The sequence below is a fragment of the Oryx dammah genome, unplaced genomic scaffold, assembly GCF_014754425.2.
Source record: "Oryx dammah isolate SB20612 unplaced genomic scaffold, SCBI_Odam_1.1 HiC_scaffold_15, whole genome shotgun sequence".
In the NCBI taxonomy this organism is placed as follows: Eukaryota; Metazoa; Chordata; class Mammalia; order Artiodactyla; family Bovidae; genus Oryx; species Oryx dammah.
Window position 1 is genome coordinate 40,172,228 of NW_024070199.1, and position 10,742 is coordinate 40,182,969.

Here is a 10,742-nt window from a genome sequence, read left to right on the forward strand (position 1 = left end):
CAGAGGAAATGAAAAAAAATTAGATATTAGCAGATATTAATCTACATGTGACAGATATTAGTCCATGTGTACTGGTGTGGCATCTTATTTTTATTTTATATGATCAAAAAAGATTTATTTTAAAGTCCTCATTCCCTCCAGGCTGGTGAAAATTGCAAATCAGTTACTTTGGGAAGTTATTTCCATAAGTCTTCCACACCAGGGCTATTTAGCTTCTAGGAGTATATTCAGTGGCAAGGTGATAGGTGATTACAAGGAGGACTGCACTGGTTATCAGTCATCTGTTCAAAGAGATTACCAGGTTACTACTGGCCCAAGGGACACTCGGGTGCAGCAACTTTACCATTCACACCATAATGAGATGTTGGAATCTGGGGCGTCTCATCTGACAGCTTAGCTTCTTATACAGATATAGACATAGGGGTCTTCTGTTTCCATGCAAAGAGTCGGGCACGATTGAGTGATGTCACTTCACCCCTTAATAGAGACCCTTCAACCATACCCTTCTAAGCCAGGAGGCTGTATATAATTTTTGACAATTTTTTTTGTTTGTTTCATTTTGTTTTTTTGTATTTTTTATCTTTATTTTTTTGTTTTTTTTTTAAATATAAATTTATTTATTTTAATTGGAGGCTATTTACTTTACAATATTGTATTGGTTTTGCCATTTAAATTTATTTAATTGGCAATTTTTATATAAAACATGAGTCTATTAATTATTCAGAAGTCTAGTCAAAAGTTCCTAAACAAGCATGGTACATAAAGCCAGTGCAGATATAATAGGACAGCAGATGATTTATGTAAAGACATGGCAGGGAAATCTCTGCTGAAAGAGGTTTCCACCAGTATCCTTGCTAACAAGTTATTGACTCTTTATTTTCTCAAAGTTATTGAATGGAATATAGTCTTGTGATGGACCTAAGAAACAACCTAGATGTCCATCAGTAGATGAATGGATAAGAAAGCTGTGGTACATATACACAATGGAGTATTACTCAGCCATTAAAAAGAATACATTTGAATCAGTTCTGATGAGATGGATGAAACTGGAGCCGATTATACAGAGTGAAGTGAGCCAGAAAGAAAAACACCAATACAGTATACTAACACATATATATGGAATTTAGGAAGATGGCAATGATGACCCTGTATGCAGGACAGCAAAAAAGACACAGATGTGTATAGCGGACTTTTGGACTCAGAGGGAGAGGGAGAGGGTGTGATGATTTGGGAGAATGGCATTGAAACATGTATAATATCATGTAAGAATCGAAATGCCAGTCTGTCTGATGCAGGATATGACACGCTTGGGGCTGACGCGTGGGGATGACCCAGAGAGATGTTGTGGGGAGGGGGGTGGGAGGGGGGTTCAAGTTTGGGAACGCATGTACACCTGTGGTGGATTCATGTCAATCTATGACAAAACCAATACAGAATTGTAAAGTAAAAATTAAAAATAAATAAATTAATTAAAACAAACAAACAAACAAACAAAAAAACACAAATTGGATATAGAATTGGGAGGACAGCATTACAAAATATAATAAAATTTTAAAAATAAAAAAATAAATAAAATCATTGGAGAAGCTGAAAAAGAAAAAAAGAAAAAGAAATATGTGAAAACTAGAGAGCTGGTCTGTGTCACCACTCATGCAGTTTAGTAAAGCTGGGGTTGGTTTGTTGGTTGGTTGGTTGATTTTTCACCATCCCATGGACACATAATCTTTCTTTCCAGAAGGCTCAGAGACATTAGTTGAGCCTTGTTCCCTTCGTTCAGAGTCCATGAGCTGCTGTTGATCACATGACAGAGGTTAAGAGGCTAAGTCACCATTAGCCATTGTCTGCACAGCATGCTCTGTAGGAGCTAAAAACTCTTATATGAGGATATCTCAACTACAGAGCTGCCATTTGTCATCTATCAATATGTTTTACTTCCTAGATATAGTGTTTATTATTTCACTTTAGAGAACCTGTGGTAATAATAAAAGAAACATATCATCCCTCTGGGCAGGATAGATGGGCCACAACAAGAGTATGACTTAATGCATACATCTATTCTTTGGGTCCTTGGTTAAGGGGATGTACATCCTTCCGTGTTACACCTATTGACATCCATTACAACAACCAGAGTACTACACATATATAATATATCTAGTGCCACAACACATTCAGCAATATCAATCACTACTACTTGATGGCCCAAAAGTTCCAACCCACAAAATTACATTACATTTTCTGCAAGATGGCAGAAAAAGAAGCCCTAGATCTTCCTTCCCCACAGATTTAACAACAAAATTACAAAATACTTCTCTGAGAAATCCAGAATCCAGTAAAGATATTCATGCACCCCAGATGAGCATGAAGCCAACACCATCAACCAGTAGGGAATTCCTAACATTATCCACCCTCTCTGATCACAGATCCTCTATACACCTCACACTGACGGGCATTTGACTAGAAATCACCGAATTCTATCTTCTTTCTGGAGAAGAAATTAAAATACTGTAAGTTCAACTGATTTACACCAGGTATCTGGAGAGATTATCATCTATATAAACAGGAATGGATGCCAGGTTGAAGAGGGTGTCTCTGAAAATGCAGACATAAACCTTGCACCAGGATATGCAATACCATAAACAGACACTAGAAGGAGACCCAGGACAGTGATTTACCACAGCACCTGCTGGCCTCAATACTACAGTGGGGAGAAGTCCTGAGTAAAAATCAGCCAGCTTCTTCAAACTGCAGATTAGACACAGAAGTCAGAGAGGACACATATCTAGAAAAGGCTTGAGAGGTCTTCAGAATCTCTAGCCAGGCTTTGTTAAAGTCCTCCCTGTATGAGACCAGATTACAGAGTTTGAAAGAGCTAGCTGATTCTTCAGATGTTAAATGGCATTGAAATATGTATACTATCATGTAAGAAACGAATCACCAGTCTATGTTCAATACAGGATACAGGATGCTTGGGGCTGGTGCACGGGGATGATTCAGAGAGGTGATATGGGGTGGTAGGCGGGAGGGGGGTTCAGGATTGGGAACTCATGTACACCCGTGGTGGATTCATGTCAATGTATGGCAAAACCAATATGGTATTGTAAAGTAAAATAAAAATAAAATTAAGAAAATTTTTTTAAATCTCAATAAGAAAAATAACAAAATATTCAATGAAACAGGCAATCATGACACATTTATATGAACCACTAAGTCTCCAGAAACTGGACCTAAAAGAAATATAAATACATGAATTGCCAAAAAATGTAAAATTACCATGATAAGAATGCTCATTGACTTAAAGAGAGCACAGACAATGAAACAAAACTGGGGTTGGGGGGAGAAATGTGCGAACAAAACGACACTATCAACAGAGGTGTAAACTATGAGTGAAAACCAGACAAATTCTGGAACTGAAAAATCAAAAAACTAAATTGAAAATTTTATGGGAAGGACTAAACACCAGACTTGACCAGGCAGAAGACAGAATCAACCAACTCGAAGACCGAACTTTTGAAATTACAAAAGCAGAGGATCAAACAGAAGAACAAATAAAGAAAAATGAAGAGAGCTGAAAGGACTTATGGAACACATTCAAGTGGAACAACAGGAATATTATGGGAGTCACAAAATAGGACAGAAAGGAGCAGAGAAGCAATCTGAAGAAATAATAGCCAAAAATTCCCAAGTCCAAGGAGACTAGTAGAAAATCAAGTTGGAACTCCAATTGAGATAGGTCTAAAGAGACCTATCCTGAGGTACATTATAAACATATCATCAAAAGCCACAAACAAAGAGAGAATCTTGAAAGCAACAAGAAAGAAACAACTTGTTATGCACAAGACAGTGCCTATTAGATTATCAGCAGGTTTTCAACCAAGATCTTGCAGTCTAGAAGGAAGTGGAATGATAAAAATCAATGAAAAAAACACTGCGAATTAAGAATACTATATCCAGCAAAACTATCCTTTAAAAAAAAAGGAAGAAAGACTTTCCCAAACAAAAAATGAAGAAGTTTTTCATCACTGTATCAGGCTTATATGAAATGCTTAAAGGAGTCCTACAAGTTAAAGCAAAGGGACAATAAGCAGCAACAGAAAACCATGTAAAAGTCTAAAATCCCTGACAAAGTTAAATATAGAGACAAATATAGAATCCTGTGGCTTGTATTGTAGATGAGTGTCTTTTCATTTGTTTGTATCTTCCTCAATTTCTTTCACTGATGTCTTTATTGTTGTCTAGTTTTTCAGACATGTCCAACTCTTTGCAAACCCATAGACTGGTCCACCAGGTTTCTCTATCCATGAGATTTCCCAGGCAAGAATACTGGAACGGGTTGCCATTTCTTTTTCCAGGGGATCTTCCCAACCCAGGGATCGAACCCCTGTCTCCTGCTTGACAAGCAGATTCTTTACCACTGAGCCACCTGGGATGCCAGAGATTAGCAAGATGTGATGTCTTATGTTTTCCAAATACAACTCTTTCACCTAGCTAAATTTTCTTTTGATGCAATGTTTAAGGTGATTGTTTTCTTAATTTTTCTTTTTAACAGATTTTTAATTTATAGAAATGCAACAGATTTCTGTATATTAATTTTGCATCCTACAACTTTACAAAATTAATTTATCAGTTGTTCAGTTTTATAAATCATCACTTCAGGATTTTATATATAGTTTTATAGCATCTGCAAATAGTGACAGTTTTACTCTGTCCTTTTCAGTAAGGATCCTTTGAATTGTTTTCTGTCTGTTTGCTATGGCCAGGAATTCCAATACTATGTTTAATAAAAGTGGCAAAAGTGAGTATCCTTTCTTGATCCCAGTCTTAAAATGTTTTCAGTATTTCACTAAGTATGATGATGGCTGTATGTTTATCATATATAACCTTTAATTATGTTCCTTTTCTACCCACTTAGTCAACTGTTTTTATCATAAATGGATGTTGAATTTTGCCAAAAGCTTTTTCTGCATCTATGGACTTGATCATACGATTTGATGTTTTTTTATTCTTCAATTTGTTAATGTTGCATATCACATGGATTCATCTGTGACTATTGAACCATCTTTGCATCCTTGAGCTAAATCCCACTTGACATGGTGTATATTTATTTTGAAGTACTTTTAAATTTACTTTTCTAATATTTTGTTGATGATTTTCACATCTATGTTCACCAGTGATATCAATTTGTATTTGTGTGTGTGTGTGAGTATCTTTGACAAATCTAGACAGCATATTAAAAATCAGAAACTTTACTTTCCCACCAAAAGTCCATATAGTCAAAGTTATAGTTTTGCCAGTAGTCTATATGGATGTGAGAGTTGGACCATAAAGAAAGCTGAGTGCCAAAGAATTGATGCTTTTGAACTGTGGTGTTGGAGAAAACTCTTGAGAGTCCCTTGGACTGCAAGGAGATCAAACCCATCAATCCTAAAGAAAATCAGTCCTGAATATTCATTGGAAGGACTGAAGCTGAAGCTCCAATACTTTGGCCACCTGACGCTGGGAAAGATTGAAGGCAGTAGGAGAAAAGGATGACAGGGGGTAAGATGGCTGGATGGCATCACTGACTCCATGGACATGAGTTTGAGCAACCTTAGGGAGTTGATGATGGACAGGGAAGCTTGGCATGCTGTAGTCCATGGGGTCACTAACAGTCAGACACAACTGAGTGAGTGAACTGAACTGAGTATCTTTGTCTGGTTTCAGTATCAGGGTGATGCTAGTTTTAATGAATAAGTTTGGGAGTTTTTCTTCTACTTCAATTTTTTTGGAAATTTTGAAAGGATAGCTATTGTCTTCTTCATATGTTTGATAGAATTACCCTGTGAAGTTGTCTGATCCTGGACATTTATTTTGTGGACATTTCTTCTTGGTGCAATCTTGGAAAATAGTACCTTTCTATGGCACCCCACTCTAGTACTCTTGCCTGGAAAAGCCCATGGACAGAGGAGCCTCGTAGGCTGTGGTCCATGGAGTCGCAAAGAGTCGGACACGACTGAGCGACTTCCTTTCACTTTTCACTTTTGCCGGGGGCCAGCGTGAGGAACTCCGCCCATGGCAAAGGTCATGAGGAAGGAGGCTTGGCATACGCAAAGGCGTGATCAAGCCTCAGGAAACCCCCTGTTCCGGAACATCTACCCCCAAACCAGAGTCTGTTTTATGCTCTCCCCACAACCATTTTTCTCAGAGAAGGAGTAAACGTGCAGCTCCAAGGCAATAAAAATTCTTGGGTGTGACAAGAGTGTTTCAGCTTACGGACTCCTCTGAAGTTTATCTAGCCCACCTGTATAGGTTCGTCAGGCCGCATGTGATTGTTTACAGCCTCCCAACCTGAGAGGCCTTTAGACTTACTAAAGGCAAATTCTTTTGGGGAGTTAGAAATTATTAGTATAGTGGGTTGGTGAGGAATTATATGGGTGAAGGGTTTTTCATTTGTTGTGTCAATAATTGCTGCTAATTCCCTGCTCTGGGTGGGACAAGGGTGTCTCAGGTCAAGCCTCTCTGCTGACAGACTAGCTTGTGTGACAGGATTATCCATACTCCTGCCACATGATTGTTTACTACCTCTTAACCATAAACAGCACAGAGAGTTTTGGAGTATTTTGAGAGTCTGAATTAGCATAGGGCTTTTCTCATTGTTGAGTCAGTGATTGCCGCCAGGCCTCCATATCCTTAGGCACCTGGGAATATATTAATCAATGTATTTGGAATATAGAAAAGGAAATATAGTATTTTTTGATGTTAGCAATACTAGACTTTTTGAGTTAATGAATTTTCTCTTTTGTAATAGATCACTGTACTTTGTTATAAATCACTGTGTCCTTGCTATGTAAAAATGTAACTTTATCACTATCTTAAGACTAAATAGATCTTAAGGGGAACATTGGTGAAAGGATTTTCATTTGTTGGGCTGATGTTTGCTGCTAAATCTCCATGTTCCCTGCCCTTATAATGAATATAACTAGCATATAGGAGAAATAAGTATTAACCTTTAAGATTAATCATGTTAACTTTGGGTTAAATAAATTCCTTTCTTGATTGTAACTCACTACACGCTCACCCTATAGGAATGCAACTTTATTTGGAGGGTGGTGCCTGGTTTAAGAAAAAACACCCTTGGAAAAAATAAGTTTTTTTGTTATCAGAAAGAAAGGATCATAAAATGTCAGCAGATCTCATGGCCAGAAGATGATGTAATATCCCTAAGACCTTTTTTTTTATACATTTATGTGAAGCACCTGATTTTGATAAAGGTCAGGACTGCTGACCCCCGTGTGACTCTGTATTCATCCCTATATGTAACAAAAGGTATATAAGCAAACCCCAAAATAAAGAAATCGGATCAGTTTCCGGAAAGACTGATTCCGCCATGTCGCTTCTTTCTTGCTCCCATTTCTCTGGCTGAATTCCCATCTGGATTCAGCCTCCTTTTCTCCACTAATTCTCCTACTACACTATCCATTTCTAATCTCTCTATATATCTGTAATTAAATGTGTATTTTTCCAAGGATGCCGACGCCGTCCCCACCTTCGAATTCTCTGGATCCACCGGGGCTGGATTGGAGAAGGAAATGGCAACCCACTCCAGTGTTCTTGTCTGGAGAATCCCAGGGACGGGGGAGCCTGGTGGGCTGCCATCTATGGGGTCACACAGAGTCAGACATGACTGAAGTGACTTAGCAGCAGCAGCAGCAGCAGGAGGAGGAATTTATCCATTTCTAAATGTTGTGCATTCATTGGCACATAATTGGTTACAATAATCTCCTATGATCCTTTGTTTCTGTGGCGTCATTTATAATTTCTCTTCTTCATTTCTGATTTTATTTGAACTTTTTTTCTTGATGAATCCAGTTAAAGGTTTGTCCATTTTCTTCCATTTTCAAAAGCAGTTCTTAGTTTTATTGATCTATTCCATTGTTTGGGGATTTAGTCTCTGCTTCATTTTTGCTGCTCTGATTTTTCTTCTTTCTTTCCTTCTACTTAACTTTGTGTTTTATTCGTTCTTATTCCCCAGTTTCTTTAGGTGTAAGGTTAGATTATTTATTTGAGATTTTTCTTGTTTCTTTAAGTAGACTTGTATTGCTACAAACTTCCTCTTAGAACTGCCTTTGTTGCATCCCATATATATTTTTTAATTTATTTATTTTATTTTTTAATGTAAATTTATTTATTTTAATTGGAGGTTAATTACTTTACAATATTGTATTGGTTTTTGCCACACATCAACATGAATCTGCCATAGGTATACACGTGTTCCCCATCCTGAACCCCCCTCCCTCCTCCTTCCCCGTAACATCCCTCTGGGTCGTCTCAGTGCACCAGCCCCAAGCATCCAGTATCATGCATCGAACCTGGACTGGAGATTTGTTTCATATATGATATTATACATGTTTCAATGCCATTCTCCCAAATCATCCCACCCTCTCCCTCTCCCACAGAGTCCAAAAAACTATTCTATACATCTGTGTCTCTTTTGCTGTCTCGCATACAGGGTTATCATTACCATCTTTCTAAATTCCACATATATGTGTTAGTATACTGTATTGGTGTTTTTCTTTCTGGCTTACTTCACTCTGTATAGTAGGTTCCAGTTTCATCTACATCATTAGAATTGATTCAAATGTATTCTTTTTAATGGCTGAATGATAAAGGAAACTATAAGCAAGGTGAAAAGACAGCCTTCAGAATGGGAGAAAATAATAGTAAATGAAGCAACGGACAAACAACTAATCTCAAAAATATACAAGCAACTCCTGCAGCTCAATTCCAGAAAAATAAACGACCCAATCAAAAAATGGACCAAAGAACTAAATAGACACTTCTCCAAAGAAGACATATGGATGGCTAACAAACACATGAAAAGATGCTCAACATCACTCATTATCAGAGAAATGCAAATCCAAACCACAATGAGGTACCATTTCACGCCAGTCAGAATGGCTGTGATCCAAAAGTCTACAAGCAATAAATGCTGGAGAGGGTGTGGAGAAAAGGGAACCCTCTTACGCTGTTGGTAGGAATGCAAACTAGTACAGCCACTATGGAGAACAGTGTGGAGATTCCTTAAAAAACTGGAAATAACCATTGCTGGGCATACATACCAAGGAAACCAGAATTTAAAGAGACACATGTACCCCAATGTTCATCGCAGCACTGTTTATAGTAGCCAGGACATGGAAGCAACCTAGATGTCCACCAGTAGATGAATGGATAAGAAAGCTGTGGTACATATACACAAATTTATTTATTTTAATTGGAGGCTAATTACTTTACAATATTGTAGTGGGTTTTGCCATACCTTGACCTGAATCAGCCATGGGTGTACATGTGTTCCCCATCCTGAACCCCCCCCACCTCCTTCCCCATCCCATCCCTCAGGGTCATCCCAGTGCACCAGCCCTGAGCACCCTGTCTCATGCATCAAATCTGGACCCCATAGATTCTTTATCATTATGTTTCTATTTTCATTTGTCTCCAGGTGTTTTTTATTTCCTCTTTGATTTCTTCAGTGACCCCTTGGCTGTTTAGTATCCACATGGCTACCCCCATATGTTTGTATATTGTACAGTTTCCTCTTTTAGTTGATTTTTTAATTCACATAGAATTGTGTTTGATATGACTTCAAATTTCTTAAATTTATCAAGATTTTTCTTGCGGCTTAGCATGTGATATGCTGAAAAATATTCCACGTATAATTGAAAAGAATGTGTATTCTGCTGCTTTGGGATGAAATGTTCTGTATACAGTGAATCCCCTACATACAAACCTTCAAGTTGAGAACTTGCAAAGATGTGAGTGTGCATTCGCATGTACAACCACATAGTTTGTTCATGTGTCTGGCATACATTGTCAAATATGTACATCCTTTACAAGTGGTTGTGCTTTTGTGTACTTTACTGCACAGCAGTAAAATTGTGAAAGTGATGTCTCTACTTTTTAACAGACTGTCTAAGTTTGTCATAGCTTTCCTTCCAAGGAGCAAGCATCTTTCCTTTAAAGAAGCAAGAAATTTTATTTACAATCTTTTCATATTTACTTCTATGTATTTTGCTTGTTTTAATAGTTATATTTAGATTTTTAAAAAGCATTTAAAATACAGTCCAAAAGACTGTTCTATACATCTGTGTCTCTTTTGCTGTCGAGAGAGAGAGGATGGGATGATTTGGGAGAATGGCATTGAAACATGTATAATATCATATAAGAAACGAATCGCCAGTCTAGGTTCGATGCAGGATATAGGATGCTTAGGGATGGTGCACTGGGATGACTCAGAGAAATGGTATGAGGAGGGAGATGGGAGGGGGGTTCAGGATTGGGAACACATGTACACCCGTGGCAGATTCATGTTGATGTATGGCAAAACCAATACAATATTGTAAAGCAAAAAAAAAAAATTAAAAAAAGAAAAATATATATATTTAATGCTATTCAAGGTGATATTTTATTCCACTTTATTCTCTTCAATTCTTCCATAGCATTTTGTGCATCTGCCATATATGTATCTTATGACATAAGAATAGAATTATTTATTTCTCCTGTACTTACTGGATTATAACTGCCATGAAGTTATAGTTCCTTAAACTAGCACAGAGAAGATCCTCACAAATGCTATCTGTATGGGTAAACAAGCTAAATAAATAAACCTCTATAAGAACTTGCCATTGCAGTGCACCAGACCCAAGCATCCTGTATCCTGCATCGAACCTGGACTGGCGGTTCATTTCTTATATCAGGATGGGAAACACGTG